The sequence below is a fragment of the Pinus tabuliformis genome, chromosome 7 (assembly GCF_031772625.1).
Source record: "Pinus tabuliformis cultivar Carrire ecotype Pingquan chromosome 7, CPIR1, whole genome shotgun sequence".
NCBI lineage: Eukaryota > Viridiplantae > Streptophyta > Pinopsida > Pinales > Pinaceae > Pinus > Pinus tabuliformis.
This window is the reverse complement of record NC_142293.1, coordinates 792,143,391-792,153,654: the sequence shown is the minus strand read 5'-3', so window position 1 is coordinate 792,153,654 and position 10,264 is coordinate 792,143,391.

Sequence of the window (10,264 nt, the reverse complement as noted above, 5' to 3'; positions counted from 1 at the left end):
TTCCAACCAGCAACATATCATCCACATACAAGACTAGATAAATAACACGGTCACCAATTAATTTAAAATACACACAGTGATTTTCTTTGCTTCTGGTGAAGCCAAGTCCCCGTATAAATGTATCAAATTTCTGATACCACATCCTTGGTGACTGTTTTAACCCATACAAATACTTCTTTAACTTGCATACCAGTTATTTCTTACCCTTCACCGCAAAGCCTTCAAGTTGCTTCATGTAGATCTCCTCTTCCATATCCCCATGAAGAAATGTTGTCTTCACATCCATCTGTTCTACCTCAAAATCAAAAGTAGCAACAACAGATAAAAGTAATCTAATGGAAGTTACCTTGGCAACAGGAGAAAAAAATCACCAAAATCAATTCCCGGCACCTGGGAATAACCTTTTACTACCAACCGAGCTTTGTATTTCTCCACCTTTCCTTCTGCATTTGTCTTCTTCTTGAACACCTATTTGCTGCCAATGGGTTTCCTTCAGCCAGCAACTCCACTAGATCCCAAGCCTCATTTTTGTGCAAAGATGGCATTTCATCAACCATGTCCTCTTTCCATAGTTTTCCATCCTCTGAATCTATTGCTTCTTTCACGGTTCTGGGATCATCATCAGTAATAGATAAAGAAAAATTTGAACAAAAAGCAGATGGACTACACCTTTCTGGATGTCTTCTTTCTCGAACTGATCTTCTTACACCCGGAATTTGTGGCTCTTCATCTTCTGATTCCTTCTCTACTTTAGAGTCTGATTCTTCCTCCTTTAGCTCAAATTCTATCTTCTCAGGTTCCTTTGGCTGGACTTCATGTTTAATAACATCTTTCACCTCTCTGAACACCACATCTTAGTTGTACACAACCTTCCTTGTTTCTAGGTTCCAAAGCTTATAACCCTTTAAACCATCCTTATACCTAATAAAGATGCACTTTTCAGATTTACTATCCAACTTGGTTCATTTCTCCTTTGGAACATGTACATATGCATCACATCCAAATACCCTCAGATGTGAAAGAGAGGATTTCTTACCAGTCCATACCTCTTGTGGAGTCTTATCCTCCAACGTTGATGAAGGTGATCTGTTGACCAGGTAACATGTTGTCTCCACCACCTCTGCCCAGAATTCTTGTCCTAACTCGACACCACTGAGCATGCTTCTTGCCCTTTCCATCAACGTCTTGTTCATTCTTTCTGAAACTTCATTTTGCAGAGCTATATATGGAGTAGTCTTCTGCCATGCTATACCACACTTCTTACAGAATTCTTCAAATTCCTTACTGCAAAACTCTCTACCATTATCTGTCCTCAACACTTTTATCTTCTTCTCTGTCTAGTTTTCCACCAGAACCTTAAATTCTTTAAACCTGTCAAAGACTTCAGATTTCTTCTTAAGGAAATATATCCATGTATTCCTTGAGAAGTCATCTATAAATTATACATAGTACATAGACTTACCTAGTGATGGAACCTTCATAGGTCCAAACACATCACTGTGCACAAGCTCTAATATTTGTTTTGCCCTCTTACCACCAGAGGGGAAACTCACTCGATTCTGCTTCCCATATACACAATTTTCACAGAAATCCAAAGAGCTATTACTCATACCTTCTACCATACCTTTACCATGAAGTATTCGAAGGCCCTTCTCTCCAATATTTCTAAGCCTTTGATGCCACAGCATGATCTTCTCTCCAGAGACCACTAAATTTTTTGCTTCACTTTCAAGAACAATAGAACTGTTGCACCCATCAACAACAGTGCTACCTTGCAACTTGTACAGAGTTCCAGTCCGAACTCCCCACATCAATATCAGTGCTCCCTGAACCATCTTGCAGTTATCCTTCTCAAACATTGTTTTTACACCTGCATCACCCAGCTTGCTTACAGAAATCAGATTTCTGGCTAATGCAGGAATATGCAGAACACCCGGAAGTGTTCTAACCCTTCCACCTTGCAACTTCAACTTTACTTTTCCACGACCAACGATTCTAGCCTTCCTATCATCCCCTATGAAGACATCACCATCATACTCGCAGAACCAATCTCTATGGGGAGTGAAGTGAATGGATGCACCTGAGTCAATCAACCATGCCTCATGATCTACATGTGTACTTGAAGAAGCCAAGTACACATCCCCACCTTCATCTGAGGTGGTTTTCACCTCTATAGAAGAAGCATCATCAGATCAATTTCCTTTGTCAGGAGCTTTAGATTTATAGTCCCTTTTGTAGTGCCCTTCCTTTCCGCATTTCCAACATACCACCTTTACAGGTTTTCCTGGAGATTTAGATCTCCCTCTAGATTTAAATCTCCCACTCGATGACTTATTTTTGTTTCTGTTCTGGGACTGTCCTTGTACAGACAAGGCATCACCATTCTGGTTCTCCATATTTTTCCGTCTCATCTCCTCTGTCAGCAAGGATGAGACTATTTCATCAAACTACAAGGCAGTTGCATTGCTACCTATTGCAATAATCAAACTATCCCACGAATCTGGTAGAGAACACAACAAACTGATGCACTTATCTTCATCTGAAATTTTAATATCAACAGATAATAACTGACTTACCACAATATTAAATGCATTCAGATGCTCTGTCACTGAGTCTCCATCTTTCATCCTCAGGTTATACAAATTTTTCCGTAGGAACAATTTATTCACTAGAGACTTAGATTGGTACAAAGTCCCTAACTTGTCCCACAAATCCTCCACCGCAACTTCCCCTGATACATTCAGCAACACTAAATCTGAGACACATAATCGTATTGTGCTCTTTGCCTTCCGATCCAACTTCTTCCATTCTTCATCAGAAACTCTCGTTGGTTTAGTACCTGGATCTACCACGATCCACTGATCTTTATCCACCAACATATCCTCCATCTTGAGTTTCCATAACTCAAAACTCTGACCATTAAATTTATCGATCTCTATCTATCCACTACTTGCCATCTTCTTTCACCACTAGAATCGATCCTGCAGATCTCCCATTGAACAGGGTCTACCATAGGCCTGAGCGAAACCCCTCAGCAACAAAGGCATCCCATTGAAGCTAAAACAACTCCAATACCAAATGTAGGTTTTAACCCCACACAGAAATTACCTGCTTACGAATTATAAAACACAGAAAATAAACAATGCGAGAGCATAACACATAAAACACATATACACAGATATTTTCCCCTGAATCCCAAAACCGGGACTACCAACTTGATTTTTCATTATATTCCTTTCAATGTTACAATATATATTTATACATGTCGAAGCATCCAATACCATGGACCAAAAACCATCATGTCCAAAACCATGGACTTAAAACCATCGCGTCCAAAACCATGGACCAAAAACCATCGCGTCCAAAACCATGGACCGAAAACCATAGGTAGGTCTGCCGAACCTAATATAGGGTCCAAATTTTTTTTTCTCGTGGCGCTGCCTTGGATCCCATAGAGGGGGGCTACCCGCCCCCCTCAAACCCCCTGGACAAGGGGGGCTGCCGCCCCCCTGTGACCCCCCACTGTGCAATTGGCGCAATGAAGGGGGGGCTCTGCCCCCCCTCTAACCCCCCGGTTCACTACATAGGTTAGTCGTGGAAAGAATATAACACAAACCAACAAATTACATGGTGGTTTTCGGAACGAAACAGAATGTTAAAATATAGCAGTGTGTCAATCGAAATATTGATTCACTGTTGCAGCAAGTATTCCAGGATAGCACTGCCAGCTTTGATAGCATCGTTCAGTGAATCATGGTCCTGGTCATTCTCCCTTTAAATATGCAGTAATAACTGAATTAGCAAGCCGCTTAGGCAATAATTCCCTCAAACTATGCTTCATTGACCAATAATCCATAAAGACATGACAATAGGTATACCTGTGTGTTTTAAGATATTGATTAACCACTATTGGTGTGAAATGGATAAAAAGAACAAGGTAAAAAGGTGAGTAAAAGTATGCAAATATAGCCACCAACATCTCCCCCCAACTGGCCTTACTGCATGTCCTCATGAAGTTTATCGCCTGTGCAAGTTTGGGTTATAGCTGCAATGATTAGCATGAAGTTGTGCAAGATTGTATTTTGGAGAAATCTCTGTTCTTGGAGGCTTATACCCATATGTCTCGATCACTTCTTTCCACCAATCCTCGCCTACCTTGTAAGTTGGAGTATATTGATTAGCTAGTAGCCAGATGATGGGAAATTGAAACCTCAAACCCATCCATCGTACCCCACGAATCCGCATGCATGCAATATATCAAGGTACCCTGTTTAGAGCCTGAGCAAAATTAGGGACCCCAAAAGGCTCACGTATCCTGAGAACTGATGACGAGAGCATCCACTCTTTCTGGCAGTTGTCCCAGGCCTCCTCCTGACAAGTAAAGATCTGTTTTGTGCATATATCAATGCACCATTGTTGAGTTTCCAACATTTGTTCCTTTCGTCCCTCGATCCCCAAGAGGGTTCCGTGTTTGTTATAAACATTCACAGTCTGACAATTCTCCATCTGAACGAAAAGTGGTCTATTTTCCTGATTTAATTCAAACGTGTCAAAGGCCTTTTTCTATTTAACCTGGTTGACTGTGTAGGAGATAAAGGCTCTTAGTTGAATGTCTCCTACATATGGCACTGGGTTAAATGATTGATCATTGCCCAGAAAGTAGTCATGCATGTAAAACTCACACATCAAATGCTGATCCAGAATACTGTGGCATCTCATGCATTATATCTTCCATATCATGACTGAGATCTTGGTCAACACTTTCTAAATAAAAGAATAGATATTGTTCATGGAGGAACAAGGCATAGCTATGAGCAGGGGGCGGCAAGCCATTTCCTATTGTGCCAAGGTAAACATCTCTTCCTTATTGGCCTTTAATAGCTTCACCTTTTCTTCTAGTCCCTCAATTCACTTCTGCCATTTCTCCTGCTTCAAATTTTCCTTTTCTATTTGTTCTATGTAGCCAGAGACTATTTTCAAAGCTTTCTTGTGAGTTTTCCTTATTCCTTCCTAGTGTGCTTCTAAAGGAATGGTCCCTTGTTGAAAGTGAGCTATTGTAGCTTGCCACTTCTGAATTTATGCAAACATGACAAACTCCCGCGCCTCGATCATATGCAAAAATGACTCTGTCTGTGTAGCTGTTGAAGTCATTGGTCTATCTTCGGTCTGTGTTTCCACTGAAACAATTTTAGTCTAGGGATTCACATCGTTTTTCTTGTGCTTCCTCACTCTTCCTCGTAAGTGCCACATCCATTTCCTCAATTTCATGATTTCTATTTTCAACTGCATATTCTCTTTGAATTGTGCTTGATATCTTTCCTTAAGAGGGGGTCTCATTTTTGCACATTGCTTGATAAAATGTTCTTTCATAGCTACTTCTTCCACATGTCTCATAGCTGGTCCAGGTCCTAGCGAGTTGATATTGACAAAATCGTCAACTGGTTCTTATTTTACTCTGATTTCTTCTGTTTCTTCCTAGACTCGGGGAACATCCCTGCCATCTACTTCTTTAGGTCTCAAGACCTCTACGTCTTCCCTCTGCGAATCTGGATTCACTACAGGGTCTTGTGGGGCAGCGTCTTTGACATCCTCCTCTTGTAGTTGCTCTGCTGCCTATCTACTGCCCGACCGTCCTCTTCCACTTGTACAAGAATAGTTCCTAGCCCTTGCGGGTTAGTTTTGTCAACAACATCCTCTTCCATTTTCTCATGAATAGTTTCTAGCCCTTGCGGGTTAGTCTAATCAGCAACATCCTCTTCCATATGTCAGGAATAGTTTCTAACCCCTGCAAGTTAGTCTAATTAGTAACATCCTCTTCCATTTGCTCAGGAATGGTCTATGTAGGAGTAGTACCGACCATAGCTTCTTCATTTTGTCCTTTGGTTAGCACTGGTTCTTATGTGAAAGTGCCGACTCCAACCCTTCAATCTGCTCAATTCTTTCACCAATTGACACCAGTTTTTGAATAACAGTGTTGATGATGGTGCCCTTAGCTTTCCCAACAAATTTTAGGGTCGAGGGAGAGCTTCTTCTTTCTCCATGCATCTAGAGGAATAGGTTTTCCTTGCCCCTTTTGTAAAAGATGCAAGAAAAGGAGAGTGAGTAATAATTTCATCAATTTTTGTTCTCTCAATGCCTGTTGACGCAGGCCCTCCTTCCTCTTATTTTATGTTCACCGGCTATTCTATGCTCCCTTTTTGTTATGAAACCAGCTCAGGAAAAGATAGAAAAGATAGATCAACGCCTTAGAATTCAGCCTCTTCGAGGGGCAACCTCCTTTACATTACATAAATGAACAATTCTTCGATGATACAAATGAAAAGACCTCTTTTCTATATATAGGAGTCTAAGGGGTCATAACATAATCAGAGCCGACATAACAATAATAATGTAAGGGCACAATAATAACAATAGTGGGCTTCTATGTGGCACAATAGTAACAATATGGGCACTACATGGGTACATCAATATAATAAGTGGGTTGTACTAATAACAATAATGGGTTACACTAGTATTATAGGGGCCTAACATGCCCCTCTCCTTCAAAAAACGTTGTCCTCAACGCTTGAGCTTCTGTATAAAATTATTGTCCTCCCATGTGGAATCTTCAGCGGGTAAGTTCTTCCACTTGATGAGATACTCTAAAATTGATCGATTTCGTAGCTGTGGGGTTCTTGTTTCTGTGACTGCTCCAGGTTCCAATATGATTTTTCCTTCCTCTTCAATTTCTGGCAATATTGTTTGAATTGGGATCTTTTGCAACTTTTGAATAAGTGGCCATACTTCTTTGTCCTTCTTCCATTCATCCCTTGCTTTGTTTATCCAATCTGGTTGGATAATAGAAATAGCACAAAACAATGCTTCCACATCCTTATCGTTGAAGAGTCTTTCCATTCGGTAAGGTCGCCATTTTTTAAGTGCATGTAGTATTGCCAACATTTCCTTCTCATAAATAGCTTGCTTGAGATGTAGCTGTAAAAATACCCAATCACCTACATCAAAACATTTTCCACTACGATGTTGATCTACCTGTTGTTTTGTTTGATTTTGCACCGAAGTGGCGTTATCCTTTAAAATTTGGAGAACTTGTTGTTGATGCTCGATGTGATCTTTCACTGCTTGAACCTTTTTCTTCTTGATATGTCCTTCTATCTCTAGAGTTTGAGGAGTGATAATTTCTTCCAATCCTTTACAAGATATGGTTGGATTCATTTCTTGATGCTCGATGTGATCTTTCACTTCTTGAACATTTTTCTTCTTGATATGTCCTTCTATCTTGATAGTTTGAGGAGTGGTAATTTCAACCAATGAATTACAAGATATGGTTGGATTCATTTCTTCTTTCTCGATGTGATCTTTCACTTCTTGCACCTTTTTCTTCTTGATATGTCCTTCTATCTTGAGAGTTTGAGGAGTGGTAATTCTTGCCAATGCTTTACAAGATATGGTCTGATTCATTTCTTCTTTCTCTGGGGTGGGGTCCTGGCGTATATCTTCTTCTTTTGATGTTTCTTGATCCTTTTCTTCCTCCTCTTCATATTCTATGTAAAATAATTTCTTCTCAGCACACTTATGACCTTTAGTGCATTTGCTATCACAATTGTAACAAAGCCCTTTTTCTCTTTTTTCTTCCAATTGTTGTGGTGTAACCCTTGTAGGTTGTGGAAGGCTAGGAGAAACAACACTTCCATCTTTATAGTTGTGAGGGGTATGCTTCCTGGTTTCCATAATTTTGCTTTCCACTATGTCACAAAGCCCTTTTACTCTTTCCAATTGTTGTGGTGTCGCTCTAAAGAAGGTGTTGCTCTTTGTATCCTCATAATGTGCTATCATTTCCTCCGTGAAAATTGACCACGTAACAAGTTGTTTACGAGAACAAAGCCCTTTATACCATAAAAATTGATCTGGTTCTAAATATGAAGATGAAATACATACCTTTTGTAACAGTGGTACACCATGTAGATCAAAATATTGCTCCATTTGAAGTATCCAATTTACTGGATCCTTACCATCAAACTTCCTCATCTTGCTTTTTCTTGATTTTAGGAGCTTGATCTTGAAACGACTGTAACTCTGTACTTTCCGATCTTTAAGTTTTGAAATTGCAACCTATAGTAGCCCTCTGTGTCCTCTTTCCAATGCCACCAGTCTGATCCAAATTGGATTCTCCAAGAAAGAGTTATGCACAATCTCCCAAGATGACCTGATTATAGACCTTTCCAGAAGAGCGAACTTGTATGAAGTGTCACGTGTCACCGTTTCGATCTTTGGCTCTAAAAAATATCTACAAGAAACTGCAATCCGTTCTCTCTCTATACCTTCTTACGAAATTTCAATCCGATGCTCAGAGAGAAAGTTATGACGATTTTCCCCAGGTCACCTGTTTGGAATGTAATTCAGGAGTCTACAAAAAGACCAACTTCCTCAGATCATATCTCCGAAAATATAGCGCGAAAAGCTCTGAAATTCATACCCAAGGTTCAACACGATTTCTTCTCAAATGGGTTTTTTTTGAAACTTCTGAAACGTCACAGAAAAAAAGTTATAGCGAAAATGCCACGATAACCTGTTTGGAGCAGCGAAACCCTAGAATCCAAAGCTCTGATACCAAATGTTATGAAACCAGCTCAGGAAAAGATACAAAAGATAGATCAACGCCTTAGAATTCAACCTCTTCAAGGGGGAAACCTCCTTTACATTACATAAATGAACAATTCTTTGATGATACAAATGAAAAGACCTCTTTTATATATATAGGAGTCTAAGGGGTCATAACATAATCAGAGCCGACATAACAATAATAATGTAAGGGCACAATAATAACAATAGTGGGCTTCTATGTGGCACAATAGTAACAATATGGGCACTACATGGGTACATCAATATAATAAGTGGGTTGTACTAATAACAATAAGGGGTTACACTAGTATTATAGGGGCCTAACACTTTTTCTCTTCCTGCCTGTGCTTCTTCCAAGTTGTCCTTCTGCCCAACAATTGACACTGTCTCTTATGGAGTGGTGTCGACTACGGCCCCTGTTTCCCCCAAAGGTTCCACATTCATTTGAACAAGTGGTGTTGGTTCTTGTGTGACAGCACCACCTACATTTTCAACCACAGGTTCTTCAACTATTTGAACAAGTGGTGCTGGTTCTTGTGTGTTAGCATCACCTACAATTCTGACCAGAAGTTCTTCAATTTCTTGGACAGGTGGTGTTGGTTCTTGTGTAACAACACCACCTACATTTTTAACCAAAAGTTATTTAGTTGTTTGGACAAGTGATGCTGGTTCTTGTGTGTTAGCACCACCTATAACTACATCCAAGGGTGGTGATTCTCCTCTTAGATTGGCAGTCGACACTAGTTCTTATGGATCAGCATTGACTGCATTCTCTTCTATCTCCATTGAATCTATCTCTATTGGGCCAACATGCGATGCTGGTGTTGGGTGCAGGAATTACACTTAAGAAAACTCCTCAACACTTAATTTTTCAACCCGGGGGATTCGTAAACTAAGAGACAAAGCACAGGAAATGCCAGAGATGGGATGAATATTTCTAATATAAATCCCTACTTTCTTTAAAGGAAAGATTGTAGAATCAATTTAAAAAGAGAAAAAGGCAACTTGAACCATCAAAATAATCTAAGACTGGAATAAGGAAGAATGCATTTGCAAGAGGGAATTAAAGATAAAGGGAAATCACTCTAGCTAATTATTGTTTAACTACTGAGTGTGTGTTTTTCTTTAGTAGAGACACTTAGAAGTCTCATTAGATGGGCCCTTAAACCTACTCCTTTAGAGATTTCCTTCTTGCAATAATCTGTCCTATACTATCGCAATCTGCTTGCACTAGTGTAGGAACATATATTTATGCAGAAGGTATAAATGGTGTCTTTACTAAAGGCTTTTTACTTCCTGCAAGGGATTGAACTTTTCTAGGTTCAAAGCACTTAGATCCCGTGGCAAGAAACTAGTTCTTGCACTGGATCAGAGCTTCTTGCATTTAGCATTTAATTCTTAAAATGAGTGCTTAGTTATTGCAAGTGCTATTATACTGTTAAATAAAATTGCACACATAAAAAATGAATGTTTCTGATCTTGACAGAGTGCAAGAATAAAGAAACAATCAATATACATTTATCCTGTCATAAGCATTTAATGAAAGAAAGAAGATTGCAGGAAGTAGAATAAGAAGGCTTGCTGCATCACACCAACGTGCACTGGCGTAGGTTCATTTCTCCTGCTTGGACCATGCGGGGAAAAC